Genomic DNA, 22,248 nt, shown 5'->3' with positions numbered 1-22,248 from the left:
GTCTGGAAGTGGACCACGTCCTCCAACGAAAGCAGTACACACACACAAGGAAAGTGTGAGTTCCCCCAACACAGGCTCTGTGTAGACGGTGAGACCGCGGAAACGATTGAGTGCTTTGTGGAATCCGGCACTGTGCGAGGCCTTTCAGAAGCTGTATCTACCTCACTCACCCTCACGACTCTACGTATGGTCTGTGCTGTTTCTCTCTTTACACACAGGAGCAACCTGGCAGAGGGAGGGGAGTGTCCGGCTCCCTGAGATGGTAAATGCCAGGACCTCAACCCTAACCCCAGCGTCTGGATCCCAACCCTATCAGCCTGACTTAGGGCCCCAGCTCCAGCACGGCGCCGCCTCTTGATGTCAGAATTCTCCCCTGAAGGGAAAGGATTGGAGTAGCCACAGCTAACAGAAGGCCTGGTTCGATCTACTCGGTGATGTTTTTATAGAGACCTGAAGGACAACAGAGTCAACATCTACACTACATGTTAGCAATCCCTTTGAGTACCTAGAAACTTCCCGTTTTTAAAGAGTAATACAGGAGGAAATAAAGAAACAAGACTGTCCCGGTGGGAACAAACATCAGGATAAGAAAGATCTCTCAACAATAACACGTGCTTTAAACAGATGTGCAGATGATGTTATGTGGTTTTATATGCTAGGATTATTCTACTTTATACTTTAAATGAAAACTGTCGGCTTTCATATTTTTACACACAAAACTCTCTGTCAGGGAGTCTGTTCATTCTGACTAAAATACATTCAACACGTTACATGCATAAACAACTCCAGAACGCCGTTAAAGATAAAATTCCCAACTCACACAATTCTCTGGGACTTTCCACATTTGAGCCTCATAGAGTCACTCAATATCATCTTCGTGACTAAAAATAAAACTGCAGCATCACTTAAAATTATAATCAAATCATTCTCTTGCAAATTAAGACACTTACTCTTGGAAAAATAACAAAATTGAATTAGGTGTGTCTTTTTCTTGATAGATCAAAAGCAACTCCATTAAGCCAGCAGTTTCATATTAATGGCATTAGACATGGCCCAGATGAGGAAAATGTCCTTTGGAGCCATTCTGTACTTTATTTAAAGAGGAAGGAGCTGTCCCTCAGAATTCAAAGGTGAAGCAGATTGTATCTCAGGTCCCTGGACCAGGAGGCCAACACAACCCCTGTGAGGCAGCCATGCAGAGCAGAGAGTCTAGGTCTGTCTTCCTTCAATTTCTTATTTCTTCCAATTATTATGCCTGTCACTCACCAACCCATCCATTCATTCATCATCCATCCGTCCATCCACCCACTCATCCATCCATCCACTCATCCACCCATGCACCCATATAACCTCCCATACATCCACCCATCTATCCACCCATCCACCCATCTATCTATCCATCCATCTGATATTTACTGAGTGCCTCCTCTGTATCCATTATTCTTCCTTCAGCTGTAAGAAAAGCACTTCCTTGCTACTAAACTCTCTTTTAAGTCTTGGCTTCAACAATAACTGACCATCACACTGACTGTTCCAGTATTCTGGGGGGATTCTAAAACATATGGTGGGAAGGTTACATCATCATTAGCTTGAGTTCTGTTGGGATAACAGCTCTCTCAGAAGAAAAGATACAATCTTTACATAACAAGTAAGAACAGCCTACCGAGCGTTGGTATAGCACGGCCCTTTTTGCAGCCAGAGCCCACTGGACCTTCTAGAAACTTCCAGCCACAGATAGTAAGGCAGAGAGCAGACATGCTTCTTCTGTGTCCATCTAGCTAGAAGTGAGCATGGCTCGAACTCAAGTCCAGGCTGGTCTCTGCTTCTCTCTTACACTGTTTCAGTTTAGTATGAATATTAGTCAAGAGTTTGCAATGCTCATGCTAAGTCAACTCACAAATACTGTTGTTTGGTGCTGACAGGAAGGTGAGAAGAGACAAATCAGAGCCTTCTCTCTGTCTCCAGAACCAAGAATGGCACAAAATAAACTGGCAAGTTTTACAGCTAATCTGGCATAAGAGGTGACTCCTGGCTGAATTATTATCTGTACGACTGATTAGGAAGCCAGGATACAGAGTGATAAACTGTATGACTTTATCCTTTCATTTAAGTGTTAGAGGTTGGGGAATTTAAGCGAGCCTGTTTAAGCCAGATTGATCATAGTGTGCTTATTTCTGTTCACATTTTGAACAACAGAACATTCTAAAGTTTTATTAACTAACTATTTGGGGTGGACATTTTTGTGGAGAGGATGGCTGAGCACTGTCGGGCAGGGATGATGAGGTCAGGGTGCTGGACACAGCAGAGCTGACCACTGGGTGCTTCACAATTAAAACACTGAGCAGGGACTTCCCTGGTGGTCCAGTGGCCAAGACCCTGTGCTCCCATGCAGGTGGCCCCAGGTTTGATCCCTGGTCAGGGAACTAGATCTCACATCCTGCAACTAGGAGGTCTCCTGACGCAACTAAAGATCCTGCATGCTGAGACTGAGACCTGACACAACCAAATACATAAATATTAAAAAACAAAAAAACACTGAGCAGCAATGAGAATGGATAGCCCTTCTTCAACTGCTGTTTTCCAAGGGTCATAAAGCTTCTTGGAAAATCCTTATTTTTAATTATGTGCCCACTTGGCGTCACTCAAAAACACTGCAGAGGGTAAAAGCTTCTGTGCCATGACTCTGAGGGGGAGAGAGATGAGAAATGCCAGCCTAGTGTTCCCGCACTCTGGTGGCCAGCGCGGTCAAGGTCAGCCCTGCCTGGGACGCAGCTCCATTGAGTGTGGCCTCATCTCCTAGGCAAGTAGTCTGCCTCCTGGAATCTCAGTCCCTCATCTGGAAGAGGGGGCCTCATGGTGACATGCAGGAGTATATGCCATGTGCGTGGAGTCGGGGTGGGCAGAGTACCTGTCCACAAGGCCACTCAGCTCCTGCAACATTCATGAGTGGAACCTACCAGGACGGCCAGCAAAGCAGGACTTGGGTGTGTGGAGCCCACTGTCTCAGAGCCAGGAATGGAAGGCAGGACAGGCTTCAAGCTGCAGGCCAATCTGCTTACTGCCTGCTGGAACTCAGGTGACTGGCCCAGAGTCCTGTTCCTGCTGAGGGCGGAGGCAGTGGGTCTCCCCTCATCCTGGGCCGGAAATCGCTTCCTCTAACAGGCGAGGAAATATTCCAGGGGACATGTTTTTCTTCATTAAAAACACAAACAGGAGGACCAGGAACTAAGAGAATAGTCTTTTTTTTTTTAAAGATCGATTTATTTATTGGTTGCTCTGAGTCTTCATTGCTGCATGCAGGCTTTCTCTAGTTGCAGTGAGTGGGTGCTACTCTCTCACTTCGGAACAAGGGCTCTACATGGGCGGGCTTCAGACGTTCTGGTGCACGAGCTTAGCTGCTCCATGGCATGTGGAATCTTCCCAGACCAGGGATCGAACCCAGGTCCCCTGCATTGGCAGGTAGATCCTTAACCACTAGACAACCTGGGAAACTGGGGAATAGTCATTTCAATGAAGGGAAGTTGGGTCTCCCCTACAGTTGATCCTGAACCAGATCAAGTATGTTAGTTCTTTACTTCATAAACTAGGGTTTCTGATAATTTTCATGACAGAAGGAAATGCCTGGGTCATTTTCTATAAAGACAGCCCTATAGCAAATGTCGTCTTGAACCTGTTGTTGAGGGATTGCCTGGGCTCTCCAGTGGTGACAGAATTAATTAGCTGCCTGGTGTCACAAGCCAGGTGATCAAGTGGGACAAAAACTAGGGGAAGGGTGAAAAGTTACCCTGCAGTGGTCCCCTGAGCTTTGTGACAATGCTAATCTTATTAAAGGTGAGCGATGCCACCTAATAAGCTTTACTTTTGAGCTTTTGGAAGGAAAAATTAAAAGGCATCTACCTGGACTTTTTAATAATTTAGCAGTGCCATCCAATTACCTTGACTGGAAAGAATTAAAAAATAAAGACCACAGAAAATCCTGTTGTTGATAATTTTATATATAGTGGCATACATTCATGGGCTTCCCAGGTGGTGAAAGTGGTAAAGAACCCTCCTGCCAATGCAGGGGACACAAGAGAAGCAGGTTCGATCCCTGGGTTGGGAAGATCTCCTGGAGTAGGAACCCCCTCCAGAATCCAGTGTGCATTCATTAACTCCATACTCCTAACTCCATTCCTCTTCCCCTTTGGTAACTATGTTTGTTTTCTATGTCTGTGAGTCTGTTTTTGCTTTATAAATAAGTTCATTTGTACTATTGTTTTGTACTGATGCAAAGGATTGACTCATTGGAAAAGACCCTGATGCTGGGAAAGACTGAAGACAGGAGAAGAGGACAACAGAGGATGAGATGGTTGGATGGCACCACCGACTCAATGGACATGAGTTTGAGCAAGCTCCAGGGGTTGGTGATCAACAGGGAAGCCTGGAGTGCTGCAGTCCATGGGGTCACAAAGAGTCGGACATGACTGAGTGACTGAACTGTACTATTTTTTAGATTCCACATATAAGTGAGATCATATAATATTTGTCTTCCTGTGGCTAACTTACTTCACTTAGTATGACAATCTCTAGGTCCATCCATGCTGCTGCAAATGGGATCATTTCATTCTTTTTCATGGGTGAGTAATATTCCATTGTGTATATGGTGTACACACACACACACACACACACATCACATCTTTTACTGTATAGCACAGAGAACTATATTCGATATCCTGTAATAGAATACAGTGGAAAAGAAAAAAAATAGATATATACAAACATATATATAGTATAACCAGATTACTTTGCTATACACCTGAAACTAACACAATACTGTTAATCAATTATACTTCAGTAAAAAACTAAAAATAAAATAATAAGACCAAAATAAAGGCCACAGTGTATCTTTTGAAAACAGTTATGGAAAGTTAATTACTTAAGGGAAACCAGTTGACTAATTCAATGCCAGGAACACAGATTCTGCATGTTGTATGCATATAGGGAGACAGGTAATTATGTTTTACTCAAAATTATTTTAAAAGAACAAATTCTGATCTCCCCCCAAACATCTTTGTCTCTGGCTTTTGTTGTTTTAAAACTAGTTGGCTTCCTTTTTTGGTCAGGGAGATTCATTATCATTGTTAAATGCATAAAGTCCTGAAATTGCCCATCTCAGACCTGCCCATGTGAGAAGCAGCTATTCTCTGTCGGCCTTTGCATCAGGGCAGGATCCAGCTCCCTGGCGCCCACATCTGGCTGGTTACTGTGCCCCCTACATCTCCTAGATAGAGCCCACCCACAATAAAATTTTAAGAAAGACCATTCAAATTTAGGGACAATCCATTAGCCATTTTCAGCTCATGCCACAAATGCAAACATTTTTATCCATCCATCCATCCGCTCATATGTCCATATGCAAACATGATTATTAATCCTATTATGTGCCAACCATGAGCAAAGATTATTAGAATAATTCTTGGAAAATTCTAGGAAGAGAAGGTATTGCGATTTTCATTTTAAAGCTGAAGAAACTGAGTCTCTAGCAAGTTAAGTATTAGGTGAACATTGGTAATTTCATAGTTTAATGTAATAATCTGCCCAGAAATGGTGGGTGGTTGTGGGGAGCACAGCATTCCTCCCAAAAATATTTGGGGAACGGTGGAAGAGACTAGGAGAGGGATCTAAACCCAGCCTGGGCTGTGGTGTTTGGAGAGGCTGGGCCATGCACCTCCAGGGGCCACTCAACTGTGAGAAATCAGGAATAAGCCCTTTAACGTAAGGAATAAACACAGATGCAATTTAAAAATGTAGTCCATTTCTGAAAAACTGGATCACCAACAGTTTAACTTATATCACAAGATGGAAGTGCTTCTCTGATGAGGTCTAACAATTGTGAATACTCATTTATCAGCCCACTCAGCTCCTTTAAAGCAAGCTCTCCTAATTAACCTCATCATTAATGTGTCCTTACTTCAGTCTGGCCGGAATCATGCAGTTAAAGGACCACCGAGGTCGCCTGTCAGGTTTCCCAGCCTGGGATGTCTTCTTGAGAATGGAGACCCCATTCATAGAGTCGCTCAGTCATGTCCGACTCTTTACGACCCCCATGGACTGTAGTCCGCCAGGTTCCTCTGTCCATGAGGATTCTCCAGGTAAGAATAGTGGAGTGGGGTGCCATGCCCTCTCAGGCTGGGAACCTTGGCTTCAGAACATCACTGATAATGGCAATGCAGTTCCCAGTGACGGAATTCTCACGCTTTCGAGAACAGAACAGAAAGGAGATCGAACAAGAAATACAATATTCCGTAATGCATATTTCGTGTAGCGAAGAAAAGCCGAAGAGAAAAGTAGATGAAGATTCTGATGACATTTCTGCACCATCCTAAGCCCTCGGTTTTAACCACAGCATCCGAGACACAGCCGTGGAGCATCCGCAGTGGGAGGAAGTGAGGAGGGATCTGAGGAGTGGGGACACGTGGGATGGCCGTGACCTGGTGTCCAAGGAAGGCCCCGAAGAACCGAGCCTCAGGCGTTTGGCAGGTCAGGCAATGAGGAGTGAGGTGTACATAAGCGCAAGAAAAGCAAAAGGTAAAGCAAATTTTAACAACACGATTAGCCACTCCCCTCCCCCTCCACACACGCACCCCTTCCCCACACACTGGCCTTTCCCAGGGCTTCGAAGGGGAGAAGCATCTGCAGCTGCTCTTAGTGATGCTTCTGGGGAAGCTGCTGTGTTGAGACTGACAGCTAAGGCACCTGGGCTCTGAAAGCAGCAGGTTCAAAGCCAGAGTAGATGGGGAAGGGTAAGAGCATCTTTGACATGAGCATAGATGCTCTCTGCCCCCTCTAAGCTCTGCAGGCCCTGCTCCAGGGGCACCCTGAAACTGTAGAGGGCAAGTCAAGGATGCCCCAATGCTGGAACAAAGGGATGCGTCTTGCCAAACACTCAGAAGTGAAGACAAGGGAAGGGAAGGACCTCTCCCCGTGGGGGCACGCTCATTTTCAAGCGAAGCATCAGCATCTTTCATCCCTTCGAGTCAAGAGAACTGTATCTAAATTCCTTCTAGAGAGAGGCACTCAGAGTGAACTCAGGACAGACACATAGGACTGTCTATAAAACATAAACAACAAGGACCTGCTGTATACATGGGAAGTTATCAGTATACATAGTAGTGTGTGTCTGTCCTATTGAATGTATTAAATATTTTATAATAACCTACAATGGAAAAGAATCTGCAAAACACGTATGTGTAACTGAATCACTTTACTGTACACTTGAAACACTGTAAATCAACTATGAAAGTGAAGTCGCTCAGTCGTGTCCGACTCTTTGTGATCTCATGGCCTGTAGCCTACCAAGCTTCTCGGTCCATGGGGTTTTCCAGGCAAGAATACTGGAGTGGGTTACCATTTCCTTCTCCAGGAGATCTCCCTGACCCATGGACTGAACCCGGGTCTCCCACATTGTAGGCAGATACTTTAAATTAAGACAAAAATAAGGTGAACTTAGGAATGACTACACAAGGTATTCTTAGGTGTTCCACCCTGATGCTCTGAAACCAACAGGATGTCTCAGGGAGGTGGCTCCCTTGGGGAGTCTCCACCTACTGGTCCCAGGATCCAATGTGCCCCAACATTCCAGGTGTAAGGGGCTCACTCAATACCAGGAGCAGCAGACACCGAGGCCCCTGTCCATGCAAGTGGCCCTGCCCAGCACCCTGCCTGCCTACACCAGGTGCCGCACACCTGTGAGATGCTCTCCCTGCTGGTGGACTTGCCCAGCTCTCAGCTCAGCTCCAGGTGAGGGCATGGCCAGGGGAGGCAGTGGGAGGGAGAGAGGAACCAAGCAGAGATAGGAAACTTAATTCCATGACGGAGAGGCGTCGGAATGACTGTCAATTTATCAGATTCTGTCATCCCTGAGCTGCGGAGGGGAAAGAGGGGCTCACAGTGGCTCCCACAGCATAAAATACACACAGATGTAGCTGACGAGGAGCCAAAAAAGAAGGGTGAAGAATACACTCTGCAGTCAAGTGCAAGCTCACTAAATGATATCTGAGAGAGGAGAGGGAATTGAGGCTGTCTTCTGACTATAAAGGTCACTGGGGCAGAACCAACGATTTCCCCGCCCCCCACTCAGGGCAGGGATGGGGAGGGCAGGGAGGTGAGGGGTGGGCATGGTTCTCAGCCAAGGAGTTGGGCTGGTGATGGGCTTGTGGGAGATGATCCTGGAATGTGGGTGGGGAAATGCAAGGACCCTGTTCTCTCCATTAGGGGAACGGGGGACCCAATGTGGGGACCAAGGCGAAGCTGTGTTCCATTCCCTTTCCAAGACTGTTCTAGCTTGACTGAGATTGAGACTGGACAGGATCAGTGAACGTTTTTGGAGATTCCTTGCTCCAAATTCCACTGAAGGATCCCAGAAATGTTGTAGCTGCTGAAAACGGGGTGAGTAATGCATTGGGTTGAATCATGCAAAACTGCTGGCTTCTGACCTACAAAAGTGGCAATTCCCTGTGGTCCAGTCTGATTCAGAATCTCGGAGCACTGCGGGAAGCCCATGGCCTTCGACACTCCCTCTCAGCTGGCCTGGCCACAGCCCCATCCGCGGCCACCTCTTCATTTTCAGACCACAGGCCACTCGATCGCTAGGGAACGTGGTGGTCTCTAGCACATATCGCTCTCAGAGCCCTTCAAACAGACCCCCACAAGGAAACACAGGGCTACTGGAACCCCGTGGTGCCTTCTGGTTCAGCCGTCTCAATTCAAGGCCTTTACAGGCAGGCTTTACATGAGTTTTCTCAGAAGATGTCAGTGTATTTGTAAATACTCCTCCTGCTAAGCCAAACAACTGAATAAGATCCACCTTTTCCTTGCTAGAAGGTATCCTTTATTCCTTCTCCCAAAGCAGTTCCAAACAGGATGGAAGAACAGCCTGGTGGCTGAGGGACGAGGTAGACACAGACGCTGCACCAATCAGAGACCAATGAGGCCCCGTGTCCCTGCTGGGCAGCCAGGGTCAAGCCCGGCAAAGAGGTTCAGGAACAGCAGTGTGGGCAGGGAGGCAGACACAGGGATGGCTCTGAAAGGCGACAACGAGATGACATTGTGGACTTTGCCGCCATAAAACTGGAGGCAGAAGAACCATCTAAACAGAAGGAAGAAAGCCCTGGCCTCGTCAGGGCCACTGGGTCCTAGGGGAGGAGACGCTGAGCTCAAGTACCGGGAAGGCAGGAGGCAGAGTTCCGTCTTGACGGCCTTGCCCCACCTCCCTCTTGCCAGGAGCCCCCGGCCTCAGCCTGTGCATCAGCTGGAGCTGGGCAGGGCCCTGCAGGCACCAGACCCCCAGGTAAGGGCTGAATGATGGGGTGAGGGTGGGGGTGCTCCAAGATCCGATGTTGTGTGCCAGACCACAGCAAGTTCCCGTCCTCCCTGTGAAATGGGTGTATAACAGAACCCATCCATTAGTCCATGTGTTAAATATAATAGGTCTGATGAAATGTTTACTAAACAAAGGCTCTTCTCCAACGACTGGATCCATACCTGTTTCCTTTGTTCCTGCAGGGTACTTATGTAAAGTGGGGCCTGGAGAATACATCCTTTGAGAAGAAAGGTGTGATACAGAGTCATTTTCCATCATAAAACACCCCATGAGTGGGCAGGAGAAACGGGATTACTTTTACGAAGCTAGCATCCACCGCAGACCCTGCTGCACTGGTAGACTGTACAACCACTGCACTGACCATTCTTTTTCACAGATGTGGGAACTGAGGCCAGGACACGTGACCTGATGTGGTTCAAGCCCCTCTCCTGATTCATAACTCAGAGGCCTGACTTTCCCTGGATTAAGAAACATAGAAAACACTGAAGAACTGACAGTTGTCCTTCTAGGCAGTCCTGATGACTCTGTGTAATTAGGTGCCCCTGGATAGCCTAGATGCCTGACTGGAAACATTTTTCTTCTATTTTCTAATGATGGAGACTGACCTGGGCGGGGGATTAACCCACAGAAAAGCTACAGGCAACAGTTAAAATCCCTCTGAATCATCAGCCGCACAGAGCCATACAACACAGGTAATTTAATTTCATAAAAGGATCTTTCCAGAGTTTGCTTTTTTCCTCCCAGCCTATTGAAATGTACACACCACGAGTACAAAGTACAAGGCGCTGTCAGGCTGTAATTTGACTTCTGCACATATTTAACGTGCTGCCAGGGATGAACCATTTCATGGTTCCTGTGCTTTAGTGAATGAAATAAATCAATGTGTTAAGAGAGCGATTTTTTTTTCTTGCCATTTGGGGGAAGTGCTCTTTACTTTTTTATTAACACGAACTTAATGAACCGTTTCACATTCAAAACCCCTTAGAAAGGTCGTAATGCCTATTTCTTAATTAAATTTTTTGAAGTCCAATAAGGCTAATTTTCTTTTATACCTCCACACAGGGAGCAGTGCTTTAGAGAAATGACTGAGGATAAACAACAGCACAGAGTGAAGACTACTTCAGGTGGTTAAACATTGATACTTGTAGAGAGCTTTATGAAGGAAGATAAAGAGAAATGGCCGGCAGTTTATGAAGGATGATCAACGAGGCAGGAATTTGGGGTTGCCATGGAATTCAGGCCTCAATAAAACTTCTCATGTGGTGATGGCTGGGTGTGAGGCTTGCAAACAGGCAGCATCATCAAGCCAAGTGAGACAAGAAGCAGGGGTCACTCAGGATGAAGGTTTCTTTCTAGAATTTCTCCCACACGTTGATGTTGAAACTTGCCAGCCTGCGTTGAAAGCCTGAGGCTCCCTACAAAGCAGAGACAGGTACTTGAGGCTCACTGCTGCCTCGTTCTCGATGGTCTGATTTTTTTTTTTTTCCGTCCTAATTACAGCAGACAGCACTGAAGCTTTGTCAGAGTTACCTGCTCTCAATAAAGGCGCTCTCAGGGCCCTGGTTGCCGAGCCGGGAAGAAAGCAGGCTCCCTGGCTGGCAGCAGTGTTGGACCCTCGCCCCCGGCCACACTGTGCAATCATGCTGTTTATTCCCCTGTAACAATCAGGCGGAGCGGGCAGAGCACCTGGTCCTCCCGGCCGGCCCTTCCTTGGCAGCTGACGGGCAACCTCCCAGCCAGGTGGTCAAGCCTCAATGACATGAGCTAGCCATTCTAGGGTTAACGAGGACTCACTTTCTTCAGAACGCCCCGGGAAAATCAGTTATTCATAAAGGACACTATGCCTTTTGTTGCTCACTGAACAATGTTGCTGAAAACCCATTAAATTAAATTCTCTTTATTGGACTGAATAATGCAATAGCGATAGCCCCAGCGAGAAGTTTGCCCATTTATTTACCAAATTTCTGAATAATTTATACACGGGATCCTGGCTCTTTTTCACTGAGTGGCCAAATGCTTCTTTGGGACAGAACAGCGTAGGCTTGCCTTCATTTTCATGTGGGTTAAGGCTCACACGCAAATGAAAAACAAACAAAAGCAGAACGTAATTGAGTGGCCAGAGAATGAAGTCTCATTTTAACTGAGAATTCACATTCCAATTTTCTTCTGCGGGAGCGCTTTCAAATATATTGGCATGAATTTGCATCAGAGGCTGTCTCTTTCTTTTCTTTTGTTTTTGGTATGTCTCATAGGATCACCGCTTTCATGATAGAAAATGAAGAGAAGGAACTAACAGTAGGACTTGTGAAGGGTCGAGAATCTCTAAACTGGGGAAGGGCTTGGGTGGGAGGTGGTTCTGAGGAGCTGAGTGTGGGCAGAATTGGACGGTGACTTAGACATCCCCTCCGGCTCAATGTAGAGTTGCTCACAGAGGCCTCAGTGGGCGGCGGTGGGTCACGGCAGGACTGCGGTAGAAAGGAGACACCTTTCCCCCTCCTCCTCCACTTACCCCCTTCAGGGGTTGACAAGGGGTCCCCGATGGGGCCCTCTCTTCCCCTCCCGAGAATGCCTGGTATCCCAAAGTTAGATGTCCAGGCTGGCCTCACGGACTGAATATGCAGAGAAAGACTGAAGTGAAGGAAACATAAGGGAAACCAAGGGGCATAGAGATCAAACCATCGTTTAAATAATGCTGTCCTAGGGATGCAGCCTTCGCTGCTTGGGAGGCCATTTTAAAACAAGATATATACACATTTTTCATTTGGAGGTAGCATTAACAAAAACACCCACAAAAAGTTAGATTCTCCTAAAACACCTATTTGTCATCAAAAAGAACATAAAGCCAAGCCAAGGAAAAAAAAAGTTCTGTTGGATTTCACTTTCATTTAAGGAGAAAAACTCTGCCCTTTTTTTTCAGAGATAAAGATGGTCTGAACAAACTTAGATAGACAGGCGTAGTTTTAGTTGATAAGACAAACTCAGAGTCCTTTGTGAGAGTATTTTTAGCAACTGGCGATGATGCAGCTAGGAAGTTGAAGATGCGGGCGAGCACAGGGGTTAAGGGTGTAGATTCCTCTCTGCTGAGAGCCCGGAGGCTCAGCCGGGTGCCCCAGATTCCCTCTGTGCCTCAGATCCCCTTGGAGTAGAACAGGCATCAACCCCACTGAGTCAGGACCGACCAGGACCTTTATCCCCAGGGTGAGTGCCCAGAAGATGCTTTATGGGGACTGCCCAGCTCCCATCATCTCCGTTTTACTCCCTCAGTCCTGGCCTGACCTGGGCTGCGAGCACGTGCTCCAGTCCCCAGGCCCCGTTATGCAACCACTTCACAGGTTTCCTCTGCAGTAAAACCTCAAAGGCAGAATCAAACTGGAACCCAGGCCCAGAACAAAGCCAGCACCAAGCAGCAACTTTCTGTTATGTGGCTGATGAAATGCTGAGAGCCCGGGATTACAATCAGATGCTCAGAAATAAATGTTTTAGTTTTGTTTCCTGATCATTTTTGATAAGTGCTCTGGGCTTTGCCTTGGCATTTATCTTGCCGAGGCAGCCTGCCGTCTGGTCACAGTGTACGCGCTCTTGTGACATTATCTCTGAATTACGAGACCCACCTGGAACAAGGCCCCCACACAAAGGTATGAGGATGCGCTGGTGACAAGCGGACGCTCTTTTGCGGCTCAGAAACAAAGGCTGACACTTCTGCGTGAATAGACAGAAAGCACATCAAAGGCGGCCTTTTGTAGAGAAAAATTGCGTGATGCCCACTTTAATCTCTCTGAAAAATCTATGCACACACTGAACCCGATTTCATTTTTCACATAAATGCTGAGGCTTGATACAAGGACATCTTTTTCTTTACAGTTGAAAGACGAGGAGACAAAGACGTGCTAGCGTAGCCTTTGCACTTTCTAAAGCTATTTCAATGGGCCGGGACACTTAACCACTGATACAAGGGCAGGGACTCCACAATAGCTGCATTTGAAGCACCCTGACTAAAACCAGTCATTGTTATAGATTAAAGAAACGCATTAAGATCGACATTTTCCTTAAAGCTGCATAGTTTTTAATACTTTAACCCTTTGATCAATTAACAAAAGTCTGAGATGGTAAGATGCTAATAACACAAGGGCTTACACAAGTACAGTGGTCCAGGGATGTGATCTGAAGGGGATCAGATACAGTTGCTCCTAGATGAGGAAGGCTGCAGAAGAGCACCTCTCCAGGCAGGGATGGGGAGGCAGTTCTCCAGCGAGCAGACACCTTGGATTGGACCTGAGGTCATGCAGGTGGTTATTTTTGGGGAAGGGGGGACTATGGATGCCTCCCACTCTCCACCTTCCTCTCCTTGTATCTTTGAGTCCCTCTTCAGTCCTAGGTGCCCCAGAAGAGGGGCCCAAGTTCTGCAGCTAGTGCTGTTTGCCTTTCAGAGTTTTCAGCCAACATGCTGGTGGCCCCACCTTCATCTTCCAGCTGGGCTGCTAGTTCTAGTCTTACGTGGGACATCCTCTCGTGATGGGGGTCTCTGTGGTCACACTGCCCGTGCCCCGGGCCTACCCCTGCCATTCCTCCAGCTGTGTGCTCTCGAGGACGGCTTGTCTCCTCGTGGGGTAGCAGTGAACGCAGTGGTCCCACAGGAGGTGTTGAGTATATCACACAGCACAAACTGAGCCCTGAGTCCCAGAGAGATGGGAGCTCTAGGCCACCACTCCCAGCTCTGAAAGAAACCGGGGAGCTTCCTGACTCCATCTTCCATGGGCAGCACAAGACTTAACCCGCCTGCAAAGCAGGAGACACAGGAGACACGGGTTGGATCCCTGAGGTGGGAAGATCCCGTGGAGGAAGGCATGGCAACTCACTGCAGTGTTCTTGCCTGGAGAAGGTCATGGACAGAAGAGCCTGGCAGACTACAGTCCAGGGTTTGCAAAGAGTCGGACATGCCTCAAGAGGCCTAACATGCACAGCATGCCCCACTCCAAACCCAGGGAACCAGAACCTGGGAAGTGGGTCCTGGGTCTCAGTGTCTGTGGTAGTTCCCCAGGTGGTTGTAGGGTTGAGAACCCTGGCTGAAGGCAATACACACGAGGGTTTCCTGAGTTGTGCCCTGGCAAAGGGGCACAGACTGGAGGGCGGGACCTCCAGGGGCCTGGAAGCTGGGCCTGAGAGGCCTGCAGGCAAAGCTGCTTATCTTAAAAATAATGCAAATTCATGGCTCATGTTTACTTTAATAAAAGATGTTGTGAATGATTAACCACCTAGTCCTGCTGATCTGCAAAGGAAGGTTAGGCGTCTCTTGGGACTTGCTCACCATAGGCCCATCCCAGGAGTGTGTGAGTCTGGAAACGAGATCCCTAAAGGTAGAGAAGTCTGTTACACCTGCAGGGCAGAAGTCCAGATGGCGGGGTGGGGGGTAGGGGGAAAGGCAGATGTCAGGACAAATATATGGGGCTGAGGTGGTATCTGGATATGAGGGCCACTGAGTGAGGTTCACTGGGCCACTGGACTCAGAAGCTTGGGGGCAACTTTATCTTTATCCTGGCTTTGGGTCAGCATGGGGCCTTGAATGGCCAGCATCTCTTGGAAAGGACTGCTCCTGCAAAATCTTGTTTTAAAAATAAACTAAAAGCAGAAAAGCCCAATTACTTCTTCCCCAAACCCCCCAGACAATGCCATCTTCCTCAGGGCTACCTGGCTGGATGCTCTCAAACGTACCTCCCCTGCCAAGCACCAAATACTCTTATTACCTTGAACTGTCAAACACGCCTTAAGACTCACCTTTCAATGTGATCTTTATTATAAATAGATTTTATCAGCTTGTCCAGTGTGTTTACCCTTCTGAGAACCAGCCTATAAAGAAGTATACTCTCAAAAAGAAAACTGATAAAATCCAGCAATTGCTCAGAAAGTACTCTAAGATCTGAACTTGTAAGCATTTTCCCAAAAAGCTGGAATCACAACCTAGCCAAAGCTAATACAGTCATTGGCATGGAATAATGCCCACCTGTTTTGAAAAACCAAACTAATGACTGAATCTACAAATACGGTCTATTTTCTTCTTAGAACCATCACCTCCCCTGTTGGATAACCTTCTCTCCTTACTCTAACAGAAGCTGTGGTCAGCAACATTTTATATTCTTACTGAACTACCTGTTTTTTTTTTTTTTTTATAGAAATCAAAACTGTGACCACGCTGGATTGTCGAGTGAATGTATAATACTTTCAGTTAGTAAGAATGCACACTTAAAAACTGAAAGTTACAAGATAGAAATTTGGGATTGTTTTCCCCCTCTCAATTTCTCCATTTTCACTTAAAAATAAGTGAAAATTATTTAGAGAAACAAAAAACAATTCTAAAGGAAATCAGCACTAGTTGGCATCACTTATTGGACTAGACTTACAAGTCCTGTGACTTGAAAACGTCTGGGTTAGGGCAAGGTGGGAACAAGTCACCAATCTGCTGGGCTGGTCAAGCCTGAATGAACACTCCAGGGCGGAATTTTGCTCTGCAGTCCTCTGGCTGACATGGCTCTGCTGGACTTTGGTTCGATGGCCCATTTGTCATGATTCAAAACCCACCCAAACTGCTCTCCCAACTGACTGGCAGCGACAGTATGATCTCACTTGTAGATTTCTAATATTTTTAACAGAGACTTTTTTTTTTTCATTTACAATTTTTATTGCGATAATATACAAGTGGTATGAGCTCCCCTTTCATGGGTTGGTAAATAAAGGAGGACTATTCACTGGCTAGCACCAGAAGAGGGTCAGCTGCTGGGGTCTGTGTCAAGAGTTTGCTAACCCAGCAGGCCATGCAAAATTTTCCCAGGTTAAGACGTATTTCATTTGTTAACTAATTTTTCAAGCCCTTATCACAAAACAGGGTTGGAGACACTGCGTGCAATAGCAATAATGAAATGCCAATTGTTGGGCACAGGGCCCAGAGAAACCAGCCACACAAATAGAAGGTTAAAGGAAAAAGAAGATCCCAGAGAGAAACTAAGATGGTTCAAGATGTAGTGACCTCAACAGCCAGGGGTTCCAGGACCAGCAGTCTCTTGGACACAGCCCTAGGCTCTACCTGGGAGGTGTCCTGGCAGGTGGTCCAATCCTCCTCACAGTCCCCTCCCCCCATGTACACAGATTTCTCTGCACAGTTTATGGAGTTGATGTTCACATATAATACACATTTTGGGAATCCAAAAAACTAGGTTGAACTATATGAAAAAGCCTTTTTTTTTCTTAACTAGTTCAAAAACTGTCAAATATCAGCAATTTCATGAATGCCAACCCAAATTAAAACAAGGCATGGAGAGACTTTCCTGGTGGTACAGTGGCTAAGACTCTGCACTCCCAATGCAGGCGGCCCAGGTTCAATCCCTGGTCAGGGAACTAGCTCCCACATGCGACAATTAAAAGATTCTGTATGCTGAAACAAAGACCAGGTGCAATAAGCAAACAAAACACACAAAAACAAGGCATGGAGCCTCATCTTGCAACCTGCCTCTAACTTTGTCTCATCATGAAATATTTTTCTGAGCACCTTCAGAAGAGACAAGATGGGACAGTTTTGGACGGGGCCCTGGGATTCCCTACCCCATATCAAGGACGTCTCCACTGAGGGTGCCACGTCCCTGATCACATTCCACTTGACAACAGTTTCAGTTCAGTTCAGTTTAGTCGCTCAGTCATGTCCGACTCTTTGCAACCCCGTTAATCACAGCACACCAGGCCTCCCTGTCCATCACCAACTCCCAGAGTTCACTCAGACTCACGTCCATTGAGTCAGTGATGCCATCCAGCCATCTCATCCTCTGTTGTCCCCTTCTCCTCCTGCCCCCAATCCCTCCCAGCATCAGAGTCTTTTCCAATGAGTCAACTCTTCACACGAGGTGGCCAAAGTACTGGAGTTTCAGCTTTAGCATCATTCCTTCCAAAGAAATCCCAGGGCTGATCTCCTTCAGAATGGACTGGTTGGATCTCCTTGTAGTCCAAGGGACTCTCAAGAGTCTTCTCCAACACCACAATTCAAAAGCATCAATACTTTGGCGCTCAGCTTTCTTCACAGTCCAACTCTCACATCCATACATGACCACTGGAAAAACCATAGCCTTGACTAGACAGACCTTAGTTGGTAAAGTAATGTCTCTGCTTTTCAATATGCTATCTAGGTTGGTCATAACTTTTCTTCCAAGGAGTAAGCGTCTTTTAATTTCATGGCTGCAGTCACCATCTACAGTGATTTTGGAGCCCACAAAAATAAAGTCTGACACTGTTTCCACTGTTTCCCCATCTATTTGCCATGAAGTGATGGGACCAGATGCCATGATCTTCGTTTTCTAATGTTGAGCTTTAAGCCAACTTTTTCACTCTCCACTTTCACTTTCATCAAGAGGCTTTTTAGTTCCTCTTCACTTTCTGCCATAAGGGTGGTGTCATCTGCATATCTGAGGTTATTGATATTTCTCCTGGCAATCTTGATTCCAGCCTGTGCTTCTTCCAGCCCAGCGTTTCTCATGATGTACTCTGCATATAAGTTAAATAAGCAGGGTGACAATATACAGCCTTGACGTACTCCTTTTCCTATTTGGAACCAGTCTGTTGTTCAATGTCCAGTTCTAACTGTTGCTTCCTGACCTGCATATAGGTTTTTCAACAGGCAGGTCAAACGTTAGAGAATGAGAAATAGGCGGGCCTCCTTCTAGGTGATAATCCCACTCGTTCACCCTCGAGCATCTCCTAGCATCGCACCACTTACTCTTTCAGCTCTTGATCCCTCTGGTTTTTATGCTCATGCACTGAAGCTCCAATACGTCATGGACCTTCTCATCAGCCACCTGATGCGAAAAGCCGACTCACTGGAAAAGACCCTGATGCTGGGAAAGACTGAAGGCAGGAGGAGAAGGGGACAGCAGAGAATGAGATGGTTGGATGGCATCACTGACTCGATGGACACAAGTTTGAGCAAACTCCGGGAGATGGTGAAGGACAGGCAAGCCTGGCATATTGCACTCCATGGGGTCACAAAGAGTCAGACACGACTAAGTTACTGAACAACACTACCACATGGGTACTTAGTTTGAAATAACGTTAACGTTGATTTTCAAGTGTATTAGCTCTATAACAATTAAGCAAAATTAATTTTATAACAATTAAGCAAAAACACAAATGTAGTTTTTCCCTCTAATTCTGATGGAGGCAGGTAAAAATGTTTTCTGAAGAAATGACTTTTCAGACATGTTTTTTGCCATTACAGGAATAAGAGCTGACCCTATAAAGAAAACTGAATACAATATGAATGTGGGCCTCTATCATACTTCAGGGTGGAAAGAAATGCTAGGATCTGAGACCTCTTGACCAGGTAGAGAGGAGTTTAATTTCTATATTAAATAGACTTACAGAGAAGGCACTGGAATCATAGGTATGGCTTATCAGCATTAAACCCCAGGCCTTAGCTTGTAACAAATGTTTTAAATGAACATGATTGTTTCTGACACCTTTTGTTGTAGAGTATCAAATTTATCAGGTCTTTATATAGATGCTAACAAAACACCTCTAAATCCAGACAGAATGTTATAAAACACTAAAAATAAAAGGTAATGAAGTTTTAAAAATATTTTCCCAAAAGAAATGGATTCAGGTTTTATTGTATTGTTTTGTTTTTTAATCTATGCTACAGAGTTTCTTAGGTAATTCTCTAAAACAGAGATACTGGAAAATAGTAATATTTTTGGCATTTGGGCATTTGTGTAACTTTAATCTCAGAAGGGAAAAATCTCAAAATAACAAGTATATTTTCACTACATTGAAAGGAACTATAGCTTTTATGTGGGTTATTTTTTCACTTACCGAAGAGCAAGAAATTATAAAAAATGATTAATAATTTACTTACTCAAAAAGCGACTGACTTTGGGTTTATGAATAAATAATGAAAGAAAAAGTAAATGTGCTTTCAAGTCCAGACTAACAGAAGTTAGTGAGTCCACAGCTAGTGCCGAGCACACGGGCTTTCTAGGATCTTGATGGAGAAATCTGGAACGTGGGTCCCATTCAACAACCTGAGAAGACAGAGCTTTTCACAGGGAACGAGCACATGACCAAGTTCATTAATTAAACAGTGAGGGTGGAGCAGATGGATGCTACCTACGCTCCAGCGACGCTAAATTGGGACAGAGGTTGGTCCGCCCTTAATGAGGCTCCATAAAATGAATGATTACATAGTGATCACAAGTAAACAAGCCTGCCCAGGCGCTAGATATCAGGCAACAAGTCCTGCAACATGGTAACGACAGGACCAGCGTGAGTGCAAGTATCTGACACACAAAACCTCTGAGCTCCTTCGAGCCCAGCTTGTCCCTCCCTGGAGGCTGAGGAAAGCGTTCCAGTCCACAAAGGGTTAAGCGCGAAACGACAGTTACTGGGGGCAATAATACGAAAATGCCTGGCTGTGGAAATGAAGGGAACAGAACCCTTTTTGTCACATATTAAGTGCATTATTGAGAATGAGACACTCAAGTTTCCTTTTATCTTTACAGAAAAACAGATGCAAAATGTCAGGTGCTTAGGCTTTTTAAACTAAAAGGCTTAGCAAAAGCCGCCATACAGAAAATGTGGCCCTTAAGATGGTTTTTTAATGATAGTTTTCCCATATCACTAATTAATTCTTCACTTCTTCTGCTATGTCAAACCCTCAACTGTGGTTTTTTTTTTTTTTTTTCCTGTGTCTTAATTAGCCTTTGCTGCACATGGACTTGTGTATAAACTCAAAAGATACTTTTTGGACTCGGGTAGAACAGAAATTATTTTCAGGTGAAAAATTTGCTCTAAATATGTTATTGTCTGGAACATAAGATTTTGAAACCCAGAATATACTTCTTTAGAATGATCATTATGTTTTCCAATGTAGACAATTTAATCTCACGGACAGAAACTGAAAACTCTGAAACAAGGGTATTTGGAGGACACTTGGGTAGCTATACATTGTAATGCAGCTGTGGAGGTCACAGTAGTTAATAGGGACCACTGCTCTGTTGCCACGGCCCCACTGGGATGCCCCATGTCTGATGCCAGCCCTGACTTCCTTTGATTTTCCTTCTCAGTACTCATGACCTTTGGAAGAAAGCGAAAGTCGTTCAATCGAGTCTGACTCTTTGCCACCCCATGGAGTGTATAGTTCATGGAATTCTCCAGGTCAGAATACCAGAGTGGGTAGCTGTTCCCTTCTCCAGGGGATCTTCCCAACCTGCAAGTTAAAACCTACTTTTGAAAGAGGTAGAATATACATAAAGTCAAGATGTACAAATAGATGACTTGCTTGCAAGACCCACTGTCACCATGGGAGAACTGTATTCTCAATCATTCATCAAGGCAAAAAGCACAATGAATCATGCCAATCAGGTGCCCGTTTTGAGCTAGACTCTGTTGTGAAATAGGTCATTAAGGATATTTACACTTAGAGTTTTCTTTGGCTTTTAATTTGGAAGCCACATGTACTTAGGTATAAGAGATTCATATATGGTATCAGAATGGGTGTCTTTGAATTTATGACAATTTTCTTGGCATCTTCATTCCATAAAATCAAGGTTTAAAGGGCTAAGATCCTCCTGTTAACAATAAGGATAAAACAGACTAAAACTGAGTGGGACTGCTTCACTTTTTGACAGCTATATACTTTACCCCCATTTTACTGAGAAATAATTGGTACATATCACCGTGTAAGTTTAAGGCATACAGTGTGACAGTTTGATTTACATGTACTTGTGAAATGACTGTCACAAAGGTACAGCTACTATCCATCTTTCCATACAGATATGATAAAAAGAATAAAGAAGAAAGGAAAAAATTTACTCCTTGTGATGAGAACTGCTACTCTCTGAACAACTTTCTTGTATACCGTACAGTGGTGTTAACTATTGCCACCATGTTGTACATGACGAATGAAGATAAAGTCGTGTCCAATTCTTTGTGACCCCATGGACTAAACAATCCATGGAATTCTCCAGGCCAGAATACTGGAGTGGGTAGCCTTTCCTTTCTCCAGGGATCTTCCCAACCCAGGGATGGAACCCAGGTCTCCTGCATTGCAGGTGGATTCTTTACCAGCTGAGCCACGTATGTGACAACCCCAGCACTTATTTATCTTAAACTGGAAGTTTGTTCCTTTTGACCATCTTCCTCTGATCCCCGCTCCCTCACCCTCTGCCTCTGCTAATAAGCCTGATTTCCTTTTTTTCCATAGGAGTTATTTTCTTTTTTAGATTCCATCTGAAAGTGAGCCCATATGGTATTTATCTTTCTCTACCTGCCATTTCACTCAACATAATGCTTTCAAAATCCATCCATGTTGTCATAAATAGAAGGATTTCCTCATTTCTAAAAGGCTAAAATTCCACTGTATGTATATATATATATATAGATAGATATATAGATATAGATATAGATATGTTAGTTGTTTCCATGTCTGGGCTTTTGTAAATAACGTTGCTATAAACAGGGGGAGGGCATGTATCTTTTTGAGTTACTGTTTTTATTTCCTTTGGATGTATTACCAGAAGTGAAATTGCTAGATGATATAGTAGTCTTAGCTTTAATTTTTTAAATATATAATTTAAAATATTATTTTTTTAGCCAAGCAGCATATGCAATATTTGTTCCCTAACCAGGGATTGAAGCCGTGCCCCCTGCAGTGGAAGCTTGGAGTGTTAACAACTGGACCACCGGGTGAGTCTATTTTTAATTTTTTGAGCATCAAAGCTACGTAATTTTGATGGCTTCTTGTTCTTAGCTCAAAAGTGTGAGCCGCTGAGAAACAGCAGGGAGGCCTCAAAGTCAGGCTGGCCTGGGCTCCCATCCTGGCCCTGCCCGGGATGTGGGGCCTTGGCCAAGACCCCTGC

The 22,248-nt window shown here is 45.2% G+C and overlaps 1 protein-coding gene and 1 non-coding gene across 4 annotated transcripts in view; one reads left to right on the top strand and one right to left on the bottom strand.

Annotated features, from left to right (window-relative positions):
- Positions 1 to 22,248, bottom strand: part of RALGAPA2 (Ral GTPase activating protein catalytic subunit alpha 2) — a 273,021-nt gene that overhangs the window by 32,148 nt on the left and 218,625 nt on the right. The gene's annotated exons all lie outside the window — the stretch shown is intronic.
- TRNAG-CCC lies at positions 16,675 to 16,747 on the top strand. Its single transcript has one exon. It is a non-coding gene; the product is annotated as a tRNA-Gly (tRNA).

Source organism: Oryx dammah, unplaced genomic scaffold, assembly GCF_014754425.2.
Source record: "Oryx dammah isolate SB20612 unplaced genomic scaffold, SCBI_Odam_1.1 HiC_scaffold_10, whole genome shotgun sequence".
In the NCBI taxonomy this organism is placed as follows: Eukaryota; Metazoa; Chordata; class Mammalia; order Artiodactyla; family Bovidae; genus Oryx; species Oryx dammah.
Note: the sequence above shows the minus strand (reverse complement) of the source record. Positions and strands in the feature narration are given on the sequence as shown.